The 18,730-nt window shown below is 30.9% G+C and overlaps 2 protein-coding genes across 2 annotated transcripts in view; one reads left to right on the forward strand and one right to left on the reverse strand.

Moving 5' to 3' along the window:
* LOC149477918 (uncharacterized) overlaps nt 1-18,730 on the reverse strand; it is a 600,334-nt gene that overhangs the window by 436,172 nt on the left and 145,432 nt on the right. The gene's annotated exons all lie outside the window — the stretch shown is intronic.
* The window catches only part of Osi24 (Protein), a 54,002-nt gene that overhangs the window by 20,680 nt on the left and 14,592 nt on the right, over nt 1-18,730 (forward strand). The gene's annotated exons all lie outside the window — the stretch shown is intronic.

The following is an 18,730-nucleotide window of genomic DNA, read 5'->3' on the forward strand; positions in this document are numbered from 1 at the left end:
TATCTGAGTTTGTTTGTTACTTGAAAGATTATATAAAACATTTTTTTTAATCAGGCCTCCAGTACCTATTTGAGTTAAAACGTGAAACAAACAAACCGAAAATCGAATATTCCTGTGTAATAAATTGTTTAAGTACATAATATTCCCGTAAGATTCCCGTCTAAATTTTTCAAGAACAGTCTAAACATTTAACCGAATAAACTAACGATCCACAACTTTAAAAATAAATTAAAATGACGATACAAAACAAAAGAAATGTGATTGTTTATCGCTATGATTTCCCCAGTTAAAACTAGACTTAGTTACCAACCAACTTTTCATTAATTTAAGTAAATACCCAATTTATGAAAATATAACAAAAGATTTGTCTGGAAGTTCCGAGAAAACTCGTACAAAGCACTTTTAAATTAATGTTTTGTTTACGTTTCAGATTTTGAATGTCTTAAAACAATATTGAGATAGAGAAATGCTAAAAGGAAAATTGTAATTAGGGATAAAGAATAACCTAAATGAGTCTTGGAGTATAGCGAAATTATTAATTTATAAACGTGTGTGAAATTCAAATAAAATTAAAATTGTATCAAAGGTTTCTGCTGTTAATAAATTCCTTATTGTTCTTTCACTATCAGACCCTTTGATTAACGAAGAAAAAAATATTGACTCATATTTTTATTCAATAAATCTGCCTCTCCCAGATTTCTTTACTTGATTAGATAATTTTCCTTATGATTTTATCACTGTCGTTTCTATTTATTAATTATTATGAATGAGCGGAATGAATATTATCGGTCCAATTCCAATATAATATATAAAAAAATAACAGAACCGCAATCAATTACACGACTCGACAAAAAAATTTTCGTTCTTTGTCCTAAAGTTTATACTATTATTTTCCAGTTAGTTATGCACAAAAACGAAAAGAAAATACCTTTTTTCGGTATAAAGTTTGCTTTTGTGATAGTTATAATAATAATACTCATTTTTCAATTTTTTCATAAATTTTAATTGATTTTAATATTTTTAAAAAGACCACGCGGTGAGAGTGGGGTGTTAACGTTTACAATGTGCCGCTAGATGGCACCCGAGTGATAAACAACCATCAGGTGTTATTTACAAGCCCAGAATAACTTAAAATGTCGTCACGAAAGTGCAAATACGATGCTGATGCATTTTGTTTTTTATGTGGTCAATTTATTAAAGTTCGAGACGTGAAATATGAACTAAAGACATCTCATGTTCTCTGTGAAGCCTATGAAGCATATTTTGACTGTCCTGTACGGAATCAACATAAGCCATGGGCTCCACATGTTGCTTGTAGTTATTGTAAAAGGTGTTTGGAAGGTAAGGCAAATTACAAATTTTAAGGCCATGGGCTGCAGGATGTCATTAAAAGTACATATGCTGCATGCTCATTTGGATAAATTTAAAAACAATATGGGAGCCTATTCCGAAGAGCAAGGAGAACGTTTCCATCAGGACATCATAAATTTTGAACAACGCTATCAAGGCCAATTCAATGAAAACATGATGGGCGACTATATTTGGGGTTTATTGAGAGAAAGTAGCTATGAACATAAAAGAAAAATTAAAAGTGTGCACTTTTAAGTTATTTTCCCACTTTTCTGTAAGCTAATTTGATAGTACAGTAGAACCTCGATAAGTTAAAGTCCAAGGGAAACACAAAATATTTTAAGTTATAGAGGTTTTAAGTTATCAAGGGTCTATCCATTTTTCACTGCTTCTATAGCTTTTAATTTATCAGCGTAGGTGAGGGTTGTTAGTTTTCTTTTTGGACTAATTTTAAGCCAGTTTTATCACACAGTAAGTAAAGTGATGTTTCCAGGACAATGATCAAAAACTTATGAAGTAAGTCGTTGTCATAAAGCTAACCGCCGCAAATGTTTGAAGAATTTCGATAAAGCAAACAATAGGTACCTAATGTATTGTTTACGTTAAAAATACATAGTAAACACGTGCAAGCAATAAATACCGAAACCTTTTGTTTTGACATTCTTTCAAAATGACTCATTGACAAAAAATTTTATGTAATAGAGGTTGCGGAAACATTTTTTTAAGTTATTGAGGGCCAATACAGAGATTATTTATTTAAGTTATAGAGGTTGCGTATTTTAAGTTAAAGAGGTTTTGGGCTCTGATGGGAAGGGAACATATTATTTTGTGAAGTTACAGAGGTTTTTATGTTATCGAGGTTTAAGTTATCGAGGTTCAACTGTAAAACTTAATAAAAATAATAAACATTTTTATTTCAATAGTTTTATTTTCAATCAAAAATTAAAATCCGAGATTTTTAAAAATTTCGTTCAATCAGTCTTCTAAGCACAAAAGCAAAGTTTTTCATGCCATATATTTTTTTTCCGTCTAATTACGACCTAAACTACCAAATTTAATGCTTTGCAATCAAAGTCAAATTTCATGGTGACCCGTTGTTATCTTTAAAAAATAGTAAAAGGAAATCACCAACAATAGGTACTTGGTATACCTAAATAAACAACTAAAAAGTTATGCGTTCATCAAACAAAACCAACCAATTTGCAGAAGTTAGCACAATACATTTATGCCGCTAAACCAACAATTTTCGATTTAAACTTGTTTACATTCCTAACATTTTTCCTTGGTTCTTTTCCACAAATTAAGTGCGAGGATGTGTAGCGAGGAATTTGTAAATAACCAATAGTATCGCTTCAAACGCTCAACTCTTCGAACTTCAAACTAAATGAAGCGATATGATTGGTTATTTACAAACACATTCCTCGCTACACATTCTCGCACACAATTGGTGCTTACGTTTGAAAAAGCTTTATTTTTAGAACGAGGTAAATGACTTGTTTCTAGACGAAGGAAGTAATTACGTGACATTCGCGTTTTCAAGATAGGTAATTGGTGCTAATGGCTACCATTCACAAGCCGGACAGACGCTGTCACTACACTGCGCTGTCGCAGGCGACTAGTCTGCAGACAAATCTGTAGGTATATTATTATCATTATGAATGTTTTTGTTCTCAGTTCGAGTGTAGTAGTGTATGGACGAAGACGGTTTTGTCCACGGATAGGCATTGCTCGGATCTCGGCTCGTGGTGCGTTTAGTGAATGTTAGTCTTTAGAGTACCTATAGACTTGAAATACTACAATTTTGATTACGTCACTATGACACAGAACAAATAACTATAATGTGCTATAATGCTGTATAAGTACATTGAAACACATTAGATCTAGACCTAAACAGAGTAACATCAATTTCAATTGAATATAGAAACTTCTAGACGTTTCCTCATCGAATGTTAAGTTTATTATGCTAATAATTATAACATGTAAACAAGATCTTAAGATGACTGATATCGTAATAAATCAAACGAATAGTACTTGAGAAGTTAATGGTGTAGAATTAAGCGCGTCACACGGTGAAGATACTATAATATTTTATCTTAGGATACTGTAATATTTTATATTATACTCAAACTCAAACTCAAACTCAAACATTTATTCATTCAATTCTTCTTCTTATAGAAGCACTTTTGAAACGTCATTACATATTTTAAAATTTACCACCGTATAGTATCTTAAGGTATCCGGTATCAGCGTTCTGACCATCATTTTTCTTTTTGTCATTGCGTACTAAGACCCCTGTAGAACCGCCATCCTGTTACAAATGACCCACAAAATTTCGGGTAAATACTTAAGCTGCGCTTTGCGGTTTCACCCGCGTGGCTCCGCTCCTGTTGGTCTTAGCGTGATTATATTATATATAACCTCCCTCGATAAAATGGGCTATCTAAGACCGAAATAATTTTTCAAATCGGACCAGTAGTTACTGATATTAGCGCGTTTAAACAAACAAACAAACTCTTCAGCTTTATAATATTAGTAAAGATTATTTATCTATGACACACACTCAAGTAACTTGTAACTTTCTGCAAATTTTCACATCGTTCAGAACTAGGTGATGTTCAAATACCCAGTATTTGACCTGTTGCGGTATATGATCCTTCAACCTATGGTTGCACATGACACACAATGTAGCTTGGTATAAAATAATATATAATTCGCAAACGTTTATAGATAGGGTAAGGTTGCTCAAGTCGTACCCCCTAAGGAAATTATGCTATAATATTCACGACAATTGAAATAATACAAAATAATCCACATTTACTGAATCTTTATTTAGTTGTCTATTATTAAAAAATCACAGAAACTTACAATGTTAATATTAAAATATATATTTTAACGTTTTTCAAAAACATACCTTCGGTACGATTAAGGCGCCTAGTTGCCTAATTCGTACCACATACAGCCTAAGTCGTACTTAGAAAATACACTTTAGTGAAGATATAATAAACTATATAGAAAAATTCTTAATAATAAGAGATCAATTTAAAGTAAGTTAAAATTACAAATAATTCAGTCTGAGATTAACTTAAGCATATTATTTGGTAATTATTTTAGTGAATAACAAAATCTTAGACCTAAATAGAAGTACGAGTAAAGAATTTTTAACAGGTACGACTTAAGCATACTTATCTTTGAGGTTGAAAAATAAAATTACTAACACAACCTAAAAATTTTCTCCTGTTTGAGTATGCCCAAACGATTGACAGATAAGCATTAAAAATCGTTGTAAACAAAGACAAAATATAAAGATAACATTCCTGCCGTAAAAAGCTTATGAATGAGTCGTTAATTTTACATGAAAAGTGATAAAAACTTACTTTTTGAATTATTTTCGCTGCACGAAGCCGACCGCCTGACCACTTGTTTACGCTTGCTCGCGCGACTAAATAGTTCACGTTAACAACACTAGATGGCCCAATTCAATGGTATCAGACGAGATATTGGTGGGGTACGACTAACGCCGTGGTACGACTTGAGCAACCTTACCCTATATTATTTTCCGGATGGATTAACTGGTTTCTAAAATTTGGCAGAAGTTTTTATAATAGGTTTAAGAGTGGTACCTAATTGATGTGTAATTTATTGCGGTTTTATTATTATATAATTGCTAAGTGATAATATTTATAAAACAAAGTCGCTTTCCCTTTCCCGATATCCCGTATGCTTAAATCTTCAAAACTACGCAACAGATTTTGAAGCGGTTTTTTAATAGATAGTGTGTTTGAAGAGGAAGGTTAATAATATGTATATTAGGTTTTAGACACAGCGGGTGAAGCCGCGGGCGAAAAACTAGTTTTCATAATACGCACAAAAATAAGAATCGAGTATACCTACCTACATAAAAAGAAAATACCATTTTTAATCTATGGAGACAAAATCTCATTAATTTCAAATCAGTGACTAAAAAAGTACCAGTCATGTATTAAAACAACAACAAGTAAACAACAATTTTAATTTCACACATTTTGTGAAGAGTGAAAGCATACAGCTCAAACGGTTTTAGTTTTATTTATGTCTGCTTATCAAAATGGGCGTCTAGTTTCTTGTTGGTACTCAATTCACTTTTATTTTCTACGACAAACTGTATAAACGGTTTTAGGTCAGATAGTTGTATAACTTTGATAATATATTTTCGTAACTTGATTTGTACAATCGTAATAAAATAATATTATTATGATAATAATTATAATACATAGGTATTATAACATGTATGTGTATATGTTTTTCTTATAACATAAGTACATATATCCGAATTTTATACCTATAGTTGTTATCTATAGGGCATGAAATTTGGTATAGAGATATTTTGATACCCGAGAAAGGACATAGGATAGGTTATATATAGGGCATGAAATTTGGTATAGAGATATTTTGATACCCGAGAAAGGACATAGGATAGGTTTTATCCCGGAAATCCCACGGGAATGGGAACTGTGCGGGCGAAGCCGCGGGCGGAAAGCTAGTAAAAAATAATGTTGAATATAAGATGTTGCATATAAATCTAAATTATCTAAAATACCTAGTGAATATATAGATCATAATATTATTATACCTGTACTACAGCTTATAGTATAATACTAAATCTTTACCCATAAAGTATCTTGAAAAACAAGGGCATGTCTACGTATTTTATCACCGAAAAACACGCAAAAATATAATATTAAACATTTATTCCCCATACTTATTCTTTTCACAGAACGGATAATAAAATCAACCCAGGCTATAAAACTCCTATTCCCAAAGCCCATACAAATAAACTTAATGCTGTATTTATACTCACGAAGACTTGATACATGATAGCAATGTATGAACTCATTTGAGATAAAACCTTACGTTTTACAATGTATTAAATGCTTTATTAAATATAGTCAATGCAAGTTATATCTAATTTGTATTTTTTTTTTTATTAATTAAGTGATAATATTTATAAAACAAAGTCGCTTTCCCTTTCCCGATATCCCTATGTATGCTTAAATCTTCAAAACTACGCAACAGATTTTGAAGCGGTTTTTTAATAGATAGTGTGTTTGAAGAGGAAGGTTAATAATATGTATATTAGGTTTTAGACACAGCGGGTGAAGCCGCGGGCGAAAAACTAGTTTTCATAATACGCACAAAAATAAGAATCGAGTATACCTACCTACATAAAAAGAAAATACCATTTTTAATCTATGGAGACAAAATCTCATTAATTTCAAATCAGTGACTAAAAAAGTACCAGTCATGTATTAAAACAACAACAAGTAAACAACAATTTTAATTTCACACATTTTGTGAAGAGTGAAAGCATACAGCTCAAACGGTTTTAGTTTTATTTATGTCTGCTTATCAAAATGGGCGTCTAGTTTCTTGTTGGTACTCAATTCACTTTTATTTTCTACGACAAACTGTATAAACGGTTTTAGGTCAGATAGTTGTATAACTTTGATAATATATTTTCGTAACTTGATTTGTACAATCGTAATAAAATAATATTATTATGATAATAATTATAATACATAGGTATTATAACATGTATGTGTATATGTTTTTCTTATAACATAAGTACATATATCCGAATTTTATACCTATAGTTGTTATCCTAAGATTAAAATAATTAAAAGTTTATTGCTGGAGCATGGCTCGAACATAACAATAAAAATCGGTTTTGTCTAAATAATCCATACTTAATATTATAAATGCGAAAGTAACTCTGTCTGTCTGTCTGTTACTCAATCATGCCTTAACTACTGAACCAATTGGCATGAAATTTGGTATAGAGATATTTTGATACCCGAGAAAGGACATAGGATAGGTTTTATCCCGGAAATCCCACGGGAATGGGAACTGTGCGGGCGAAGCCGCGGGCGGAAAGCTAGTAAAAAATAATGTTGAATATAAGATGTTGCATATAAATCTAAATTATCTAAAATACCTAGTGAATATATAGATCATAATATTATTATACCTGTACTACAGCTTATAGTATAATACTAAATCTTTACCCATAAAGTATCTTGAAAAACAAGGGCATGTCTACGTATTTTATCACCGAAAAACACGCAAAAATATAATATTAAACATTTATTCCCCATACTTATTCTTTTCACAGAACGGATAATAAAATCAACCCAGGCTATAAAACTCCTATTCCCAAAGCCCATACAAATAAACTTAATGCTGTATTTATACTCACGAAGACTTGATACATGATAGCAATGTATGAACTCATTTGAGATAAAACCTTACGTTTTACAATGTATTAAATGCTTTATTAAATATAGTCAATGCAAGTTATATCTAATTTGTATTTTTTTTTTTTATTAATTAAGTGATAATATTTATAAAACAAAGTCGCTTTCCCTTTCCCGATATCCCTATGTATGCTTAAATCTTCAAAACTACGCAACAGATTTTGAAGCGGTTTTTTAATAGATAGTGTGTTTGAAGAGGAAGGTTAATAATATGTATATTAGGTTTTAGACACAGCGGGTGAAGCCGCGGGCGAAAAACTAGTTTTCATAATACGCACAAAAATAAGAATCGAGTATACCTACCTACATAAAAAGAAAATACCATTTTTAATCTATGGAGACAAAATCTCATTAATTTCAAATCAGTGACTAAAAAAGTACCAGTCATGTATTAAAACAACAACAAGTAAACAACAATTTTAATTTCACACATTTTGTGAAGAGTGAAAGCATACAGCTCAAACGGTTTTAGTTTTATTTATGTCTGCTTATCAAAATGGGCGTCTAGTTTCTTGTTGGTACTCAATTCACTTTTATTTTCTACGACAAACTGTATAAACGGTTTTAGGTCAGATAGTTGTATAACTTTGATAATATATTTTCGTAACTTGATTTGTACAATCGTAATAAAATAATATTATTATGATAATAATTATAATACATAGGTATTATAACATGTATGTGTATATGTTTTTCTTATAACATAAGTACATATATCCGAATTTTATACCTATAGTTGTTATCTATAGGGCATGAAATTTGGTATAGAGATATTTTGATACCCGAGAAAGGACATAGGATAGGTTATATATAGGGCATGAAATTTGGTATAGAGATATTTTGATACCCGAGAAAGGACATAGGATAGGTTTTATCCCGGAAATCCCACGGGAATGGGAACTGTGCGGGCGAAGCCGCGGGCGGAAAGCTAGTAAAAAATAATGTTGAATATAAGATGTTGCATATAAATCTAAATTATCTAAAATACCTAGTGAATATATAGATCATAATATTATTATACCTGTACTACAGCTTATAGTATAATACTAAATCTTTACCCATAAAGTATCTTGAAAAACAAGGGCATGTCTACGTATTTTATCACCGAAAAACACGCAAAAATATAATATTAAACATTTATTCCCCATACTTATTCTTTTCACAGAACGGATAATAAAATCAACCCAGGCTATAAAACTCCTATTCCCAAAGCCCATACAAATAAACTTAATGCTGTATTTATACTCACGAAGACTTGATACATGATAGCAATGTATGAACTCATTTGAGATAAAACCTTACGTTTTACAATGTATTAAATGCTTTATTAAATATAGTCAATGCAAGTTATATCTAATTTGTATTTTTTTTTTTATTTATATTGCGTTAAAATTTTGAGATAAAGGTGATGGTCCAAAAAAAACCCAGAGTCGATTTAGACAAATTGGGTATCAATGGCTTTATTATATTGCACAATTTACCCCACCGAAAAATTAATGCCCATATCCATGGGGTATGAGAGTTATAGGCTAACAAAGTATATATGGAAAAATCATGAGTAACTTGTTATTTAGCCTATAACTCTCATACCCCATGGATATGGGCATTAATTTTTCGGTGGGGTAAAATGTGCAATATAATAAAGCCATTGATACCCAATTTGTCTAAATCGACTCTGGGTTTTTGGTCCATACATTTTTGGACCATCTCCTTTGGTTTAAATATTTTTGATTTCCTAAAGTCTATCGTTATGGAAGATCAGTGAACAGTCACGTTATATTGTTACTTAACATTATCGTTAATAAGATTTATTTTTTACCTAATGGTTTATTTGTGTCACAAGTAATAAATGAGTAACGCAGAACTCATACGAATATCTAAACTATAACTTATTCTACAAACACGTGCATATTTTAATAAGCAATTTATTGTACAGATTGTATAAACATTTAACATTCAACCACCAATCGGTATTCCAATATGTACTACTCATTTTTTTATATAACTATTGTATTTTGATTTTTAAAATAGTAAAAATTAAGTTTTAAACCTCGATCTAATCAAACCCATCATCGTTCACTCACCTCATGATATTTTTTAAAAATTAAACATCTATTCGAAGACATAAACAAATTTCATTAATAAAAGGCACTTTGAATAGAATATCAAAATAGAATAAAATAATTTGTTTCTTTTCAGTGCAAGCAAGTCAGTGAACTTTGTATTAAGTTTTATTGTTAATACGTTATTAGAGCTTGACGCATCACAATAAAACTTAAGTTGTTGACAGTACAATAAGTATAGTCTACTAACGTAGCTTTTAATATTAAAAACAGGCTTGACAATTTAACATTTTGATAAAGAGAACCAGAGTGAATAGGCTCTTTCAGGACAGGCATCATTTGCGATCGACCGCATCCACGCTTACCACCAGACGGGATCGCGGTCAAATGCCTGCTCTGTTATGAATTAAGTAAAAAAAAAAAAGAACTTTTCAATGATTCTAGTAAATAACGAAACTACTTACCTATTATGTTTATTCGCGTCTGAACAGAACGTTGGGCATACCCAACATGAACATTTGAACATATTCAAAATAGTTTAAATCACCTTTATCTATCCTAGTTAAATGTTACACTATTTACACTTCATAATATTAAATATTATATATTTTAGCCACTAGAAAAAAAAAACTATATTTATTTTGACTTGACATCGAGAATGACGCTGGCTGCAGTTTACACACATTACAATTTTCTCAACATAATATATTAAAGATTAAAACGTTCCAATTTCAAATTAACAATTTTCTCGATATAATACATTTCAAAGATTAAAACGTTCCAATTTCAAATTGAGCAAGAATTCTAGAACAATCTATAGACTTTATTAAACCTCGTTTAGAAATATGGTAAGAATCCCACTTAAAATTTTCCATACGATTTCACTATACGATTCTAACAAGCATTGTTATTGGACAAAGGGCTCTTAGAGACAATTTCATGGACATATGAACATATCGAAACGGCTTCATATTTTCCAGTCGTCTATAAAAGCCTATTCAGTCTAAAAAGCCTGATGATAATTCAGCTCGGGCTAAATCTGATATTTTGGCAATAATATAGTTAGAATATAAGACAGTTTACCAATAAAGATTGAACCTGCGGGCGATAGAAATTATAAGTTAAATAAATGCCAAAATATATCACGAAAATCCGTTCAATGGTTTTCGCGTGTTAGAGCAAAAAACACATCTAAATATTCTTACAAATTTCGTGTTTATATTAGAAATATTATTTTTAAAGTGAAACTTTTATTACATCGTCTCATACTTTTTGGTCTGTGTAGCGCATGTCGCGTGTATCGCGGCTGCCGAGTAGGTATACCTACTCGGCAGCCGACCGTCACGCGACATGCGCTACACAAAGCAGTGTTCGGAACCGTTCGAACAGTTTCACTTTTACCGTGGTTTCATAAAACCACACAACATTTTTTTCTATTTAGAATCTTAAATTCAACAATTTCAAACTAATATTTACGACTTATCTTAAGAAAATAGTATATACAATTATATACCTTCTTTAAATGGCATCGAGATACAAAATATAACAATACAATGTTTATGAAACCATTAATATAAGCCATATACTCATAAATAAGTTCTCTATATCGGTTACAACAAATTCATAGTCCATACTGAAGTAATGGCCAATAAAAACAGACGCCACTGAACGCTGAGGAGACTAACTTAGTATGGGTTACTTATTACTGCTATAGAATTAAAGAACTAGAATAGAATGAAGATAGTCTGGAATTGTTTTAATTATAGTGAAATTATAGTCGAGGCCTGCTTCGTAGAAAATAAGTAGATTTGGAAACGGTTAACGCTCATCTTATAAAATATAAAAGGTAAACGTTAACCTAACAAATGTTTTGGTGACTTACTCCTGAAATATTTTTGTTTTTACTTTAAATGTTTCTTAATATCATAATACTTGTGCAATTTATTTTACAATTATGTGATGTTGAAAATAATTCCTTTCAATGCAAAAAATAATACGGACAAACGCACTAGTCTCCTTTCGTAACAATCATTGTTTATTTTGTTGATGAAATCCGTACATCGAACAAAGATACATAAATTTTTTATTTACTCCATCCAGTAGCCTACATCTACGTTAGTAGTACTAATGTCAATTACTGAACTTTGGCTTGAGAAAGTAACGAGGACAAGGAAACTTCCCGTCATGATATTACTTTAGTTACATTTTCTAGCTCTTATTAAATTACAAGGACCTCATGATAGTATTGTTTTTGACAAACTGGCTCAGGGCACTAGAGTTACCAATAGAAAAAAAGACGTGTGGCACACGGGGACTGCCGCGGTAAAGCTATTGCATGCTATTCCTTCAAGCCACACCTCCGTGCCCGTCGGAGTGGGGAGCGTGAGGTTTTTTCGTTACGGAATTTCTGGATTCGGTCGCCGCGCTCAAGGCCCGCGATAGAAGCTATGCAATAGCTTAAAAATTATTTGGTATTACATTATCTGTGGTACTGTTTTCATAGTTGTTTAGTGTTAGAAATGTGTGTGATACCTTTAAGATTTGTATGATTATTCGTCGTTTTTTTTTAATGTTGTCGTTGTTCTTGAAAGAAAACTAACCTATAATTCAGGCCATAATCGTAATGATAATCGGCATCGGTTTGTAAATCTGTATGTACCTATTAATGTATGGTCGAAACGAAACCAGATAAAGTTGCTAGTTTCATTATTTCAAGGACATTTGGAAAGTTACCATTTATAATAGCTAAGGTATTAAAGTATTTTAATTTAAATTCATTTTATATACACATTAATCTTATGAAAAACAAATATTTTCAAGCACGAAAGCTTGGCACAGTTATCCAAATTTCATTTAGCCTAATTTACATTAATACGACTTCAAAGTGAAAAATTCAACAACACGCAACCAATTTAAATATATTATTATAATTTTGTAGTTTTATAAACGAAATTAAAATCAAAGAAACCCGTAGAAAGCCACAACCTACGGCCAAAATGATTTGCATGCGTTTACACCATTTCACCGAGAATGGGCTTAAGTTACTAGCAGTAGCGATTACTATTTATTTTTATGCATTTCTTTCCAAAATGAATCAGAATTACAGTTTTTATGGATTAGTGTAACGTTGCATTTAGACCAAACGAACATAGAGCTAGAGCTAGAGCAAAAGCATTCTTTCGTGATTACATAGAATCTTTTCGCACTCTTTACGCACAAAGAACAACGAAATAATGCTCTACGCCTGTTTACACTAAAAATCGCTTTCGTAAAAGATCGCTAAAGCTTACTTATTGAGTCATATCCCACACGTTTAATAGAGAAAGCTGTTGCCAATAGGTCAAACAAAGTCAAGGCTACCTTAGCTAAGTGCTACAATATAAGCTGTTATAACTTATAAGATGATACTATAAAAATAAGTCAAAACCTAACCGTAAATTGGTTACGTGTAGTACGTCGCTTTCGCTTCAATTTTTATTTCAAATATAACTACAGGAAAAACGAAAGTCTTTTACATTTTATTTACTCAAAGACATTCTTTATATATTATTTTCGATTTCCGAAAATTGTATTCTTATTTAGTTAAATAATTTCTTTTCTATAAACGCTTCATTCTATAAATAAGTATTGAAGACTGTTATCATATCTTTAGAACAGAAAAACAAATATAAACCACAATTTCAAGTGTAAATTACATCAAAGCAATTAACGTTACCGCGTTTTAAACCAATTACAAAACCACTTCAAAACTCTCGTCCCAAAAAATTCTTAAACCATATTTTATTGATCTTTGATTGAACGTCTCAAAGCTCAGATATCAGATAATCTCCATTTCGAGGAATTAAGGCGATTACGTTTATATTCAGATTATTGCAGAGATATTCAGAACTCGTATCTAAAGGATATTAAGTACAAATTCAATTTATTTGCAAAAATACTCCCCGCGGCTTAGCTGTAAGATGTTCAGCGAATATTCATTTATTGGGTACAATTGAGTTGGGAATTGTAGTTTCATATGTATTTGCGTTGGCGGGAAACGTTAGATCTACGAGGAATCAACATCGCACAAGCCTAAAAAACTATTTGAGCATTCAATGAATGGATCTTCCCAATTTCCTATAACAGTATCTTCAAACTCGATAACTCATTACTTTGAAGTTTATTTTAAAAACTACTTGAGCTTTTAATCAATAGACTTTCAGAATTTTCAATTACATTGCTCTTCAAAATCGACAACTCAAGTTGTTTAAACAATTTTGGATAGTAAATTTTTACATTGGAGAGATAATACATTAGAAAGCTTTTGTTGTTTATTATCAACTAGCGACCCGCCCCGGCTTCGCACGGGTGCAATGCTGATACTAAATACACTACAGAAAAACTGTGAACGTTGTATATAAAAACATAGCGGCCCGCTCCGGCTTCGCACGGGTATAAAATATATAGCCGGGCGGCCGGCCGGTACCGCCGCAAACGGTACGTCCCGCAATTTTTAAATCTGTAATATCTTCGAAAATATTCTCTTAAATCATATGGTGTAAAGGGCCATATAGATCTAAATTAAATGAACAATGTATTCAACGTATTTAATTGGTTAAGGATTAATGCTGTATTGGTTAAAATCGCTTCGAAAATTAGCCATTATTTGTCGTAAAAAGTAAAGGACAAAAAAAAGTTATTGTGGGTTATCCATAAGAGATAGACATATACCATCGCGGACTTTTCTGTAGACCTTTTTAATGTGTATAATACTTAGTACATTATTTTGATAAAACTCGAAGGGTTCAGCCTGCGTTTGCAATGTAAGCGGAAAAAATGTAATTTTTTACGACATCACATTAGAAACCTCAAAAATAACAGTACTTCTCCACTATTTAATGGATATTGTTATACATATAAACCTTCCTCTTGAATCACTCTATCTATTAAAAAAAACCGCATCAAAATCCGTTGCGTAGTTTCAAAGATTTAAGCGTACAAAGGGACATAGGGACATAGGGACAGTGAAAGCGACTTTGTTTTATACTATGTAGTGATTTGTGTTCAATTAGGGAATAAGAACTAAATAAATAGATTTCGCTATTGTCCCTAAAATAACATTAGCAAAATAGAGTAACGTTTACATATCTTAATTCGTTTATTTTCCTCCACTTCATGAAAAGGAAGATCTCCTTATTTATATTTATAGAGTAAATCTATCATTAATTCTAATGTACTGTGATAACCAACAATAATATAAGTAAAATAATTTGGAAAATCCAAAAGTGCACGCCTCATAATTTTTTTTTAATAAATATTTATTAATTATTATTTTTGTTTATTTAATAACAATTAAACCACATCGAATCAGACCCTGAAAAATGAAAGGGTTCTATTCCTGAGCATACTCAAGCGTAAGAGAAAAAAAAAGACTCGATTAGTAAAGTATTTCGGTCGCTATCGTGTTAACAAGAAAAAGGATCCGCACATACAGACACACGGACGTCCAAGACAGAACTTTTTAAAACTGTTTTTTAACTAGTTTAAATAACAAAAATGACATCAAAAATATCATGAACGTTAAAAATAGTGTTTTTTCTTAATATGTGTGTGTATGTATTATCTTACAAGTGCAATGTATGATACATAAAGACATTTTAAGTTTGAAAAATCAGATGTTTTGCGCGAAGTGACAGTAGTACCCACCTCAACGCTTCGCTTATGAGGCGTGCAAAAGAGTCACGTCTAAATGTTGCTAAATAGCTATAATTTACTTCAGTAGCTGTTTCGCTCACGATAATCATGCCATCTTACTGTGACGTCTTAAATGCATAAGTGTACCGTTTTTGAAGATCGAATGTTTGTATTCGTAACCTATCTACACCTTTTTACTTATAATATCATTGAGGGTAACATACAAAGTTTCAAGAAAAATGCACCTTATTAACAGTGGTTAAAATAACTATCAGTTATAATATGTTGTGCAAAGGGGAAATAATATATGAGAATTATCCGACAAGCTGAGTCAGACGCAATACTGCAACGTCATTCTATTCTATTGAGGCGATGTTCGATCGTGATGTGGTATGATTAATTGCAGAGTAAGCTTAAAGGATTTGTTCAGAGATATTCAAGAATCGTTCGTGCGTGAACTTCCTCCGTTAATATTATAGATTAAAAATGTATTAGAGAATGTAGAAGAATTAGGTGTCTCAGGTAATTGATTCGTAACAAGGCAATGTACCCATGTTACTTAAATGTAGTTTGTAGATACGAAGGGGATAATTATTATTCTTTTCGTTCTCTGTTAAAATTTAATACCAGTCTTATAAAACTATCCGATAGGTACCATAATTAATTTGGAAGTCCGCCAATTCTCTTTAGATTTAACCAGTTAGTAACATAGATGCTATAAAATAAATGCACTGGAAAAATTACTTGCAGTTAGTTTCCTAAACTTCAAATTTTAAATCGACTGATTTTTTTTATTGATACGTTCTATAAAATAATAGGCACAATCACAAATTTTATTTAGCTCATATCTACTAATGTCGTAACAACGGAAATTAATTCTAAAACATGATTTTCTGTTATTAGAGGATCTTAGGCTTATAATAACGTTTCGTTTTAAGCATAATATTAATCTCACGTGTCTTTGAGAATGAAATTGAAAATGTCGTGGAGGGTTGTACATTCATATCTATTGTTCACAACGCTTTCGGGATTAGGATAATATAATATATGAAGTGTTTTAGGGTTCTGCAGTCAAATTTTAGATCCATTTTGGTTTTGTATTATTTTTTTTGTGTTTTATGTTTATCTCGAGATATGGTAATAGTTTATTTCATACAGTATCATAATTCTAAATATTGGTTTGCTCAATTGCCAAATAATGTATGTGAATGGAACAAATAGAACTTATGATATCGAAAATTTATAGTTAATACAAAAAATATTTGTTATTTTCGAACACACACCATTAAAACAATTATTTTGTACGTATAGAACTTTTAGCAGCTACTTAAATACGACTGGCACTCCAAAACTTAAACGTCAGTCTAGCCATATTACTCTTATCTTTTAAAGTTACACAGCACATTGAAGCATTTAACTATTTACTTCTAACTTAGTTTAAAACAAATATTTTTACTGTTATCACAAGTCTAGACAGAGAATTTAGTATAAGCCACTCGGAGTAAAATTATTTTACCTTTCCCGCAGTGTTTGTGGATTAAGTTCATAATCTTATAGAAATTGGATTTTAAAATTGGCTAGCATTTTGTAGAACGTTATCTTGTAAAAGATAAGTAGTATGTGTCATGAAGTTTATTATATAAGATATAGGATCGTATTGTATGAACTTATTTCAGCGATTGAATGTAAAATATGTTTTATTTTATAATTGTTATGTGTATTATGTCGTTATGTAAATTTAGGCTGGGTTACATCAATCATTGTGTTCTTTGACATATTATCCAAGCAAAATATTATGCATTCTATATACCTAGTAATTTTTTTCATATAAAATATTCTATATTTTTCAAAATTCCTTTCATCAATAAAAAATTACGTTACCATGATTGATTTCATTAAATTGTGCATTACACTATAGTTTAATCATGGTTTAATGAAGTAATCTGGTCATTAAAACTTACCAAGTTAGTGCTAAGAATCAACCAATCTGTTAACACGAGTTAAACTTAATAATATTCCGGGAATTCGTAAAGTGTGGACATTTTCCGGAAAACGAATATACAGAAATTCTATAATTATATACTTAATGCAACTTTTAAGCTTTCTTACAGAGTCAATATGAAATATATGTATGTTCAGTTAGGTATCGTTCCAAAACAGCTGATTAAGAATTTAAAAGATAAATTAGATCTCTAGACTTATACCAAGCTTCTTGCTTATACCTAATATAATGACAATTTAATAATTATAGTTTACATTTTAAGAAAAGAGGGAAATTCTGAATTCATCTTCAAGATTTTTATGCTATATGTTAGGATAGGTTTCACAAATTGTGAGGCAGATAATGAAAATTATAATTTTTTGCACGAGAATACGAATATTTTCGATAACATTTCAAAGTTAATCAAATAATAAGCAAGGGTGATCAAATTTTCAATACTCTCCCGGGATGTAAAGGGAATCCAACTACAGTGATTGCCCGGAAAAGTTCATATTACAGTTTCAGGAAATACGAATAAAGTACGTCAATATGGAATAAAATATTTGGTTCATTGAATTTAATTATTTAATTACTGAATGCAGAAAGACGAGATTTTTGATGCTAAATGCGGTTTCGACTGCTGAAAATGAAGAATTTTTTTCTAGTGATTAAGCTTTTTTAAATGTAGGGCCGTGTGATGCCATGTGAACAATTTTAGCGTAAAAACAGATATTTAAAATATAAATTCTTCTGAATAGTTATGGAAAATATTATAAAAATATTTTTTTGTAAAACATGTCTTAAGATCAGAGTAATTATATCCATGACTAGTTGCGCTTAGCGGTTTCAAATCGGCCCAGTAGTTCCTGAGATTAGCGTGTTCAAACAAACAAACAAACTTTTCAGCTTTATAATATTAGTACCTATAGAAGATATATTTATCAGAATGAAGTATGAACAGAGAAAGTAAAAATTTAATTAATCGTCACTCCGTTATGCGTGTCAAGTGCATTATAGGTCAAATTTGTAACTTTTACCCCGTCGGATTCAATTTATAAACAAAATCATTTTGTGCTTAAAAAATAAATAATAAATGCTTTTGTGCATTTATCACTATAATTATTTGTAATTGAACTAAACAAATGTCACCTATTTAGAAGTGAATAATGCCAGTTGGCCTAGTTGAAATTGAAATGTATAACAAATGCATTTTTATGAATGATCCAAACATAACCATAGGTATTAAAATTACATAAAAGTTTTTAATCCATTTTATTGCACGCCTCATAAGCGAAGCGTTGAGGTGGGTACTACTGTCACTTCGCGCAAAACATCTGATTTTTCAAACTTAAAATGTCTTTATGTATCATACA

This window comes from Colias philodice, chromosome 23 (assembly GCF_061535455.1).
Source record: "Colias philodice isolate Cphi_HAF_F1 chromosome 23, ilColPhil1 Martin Lab GWU primary, whole genome shotgun sequence".
NCBI classification, from domain to species: Eukaryota; Metazoa; Arthropoda; class Insecta; order Lepidoptera; family Pieridae; genus Colias; species Colias philodice.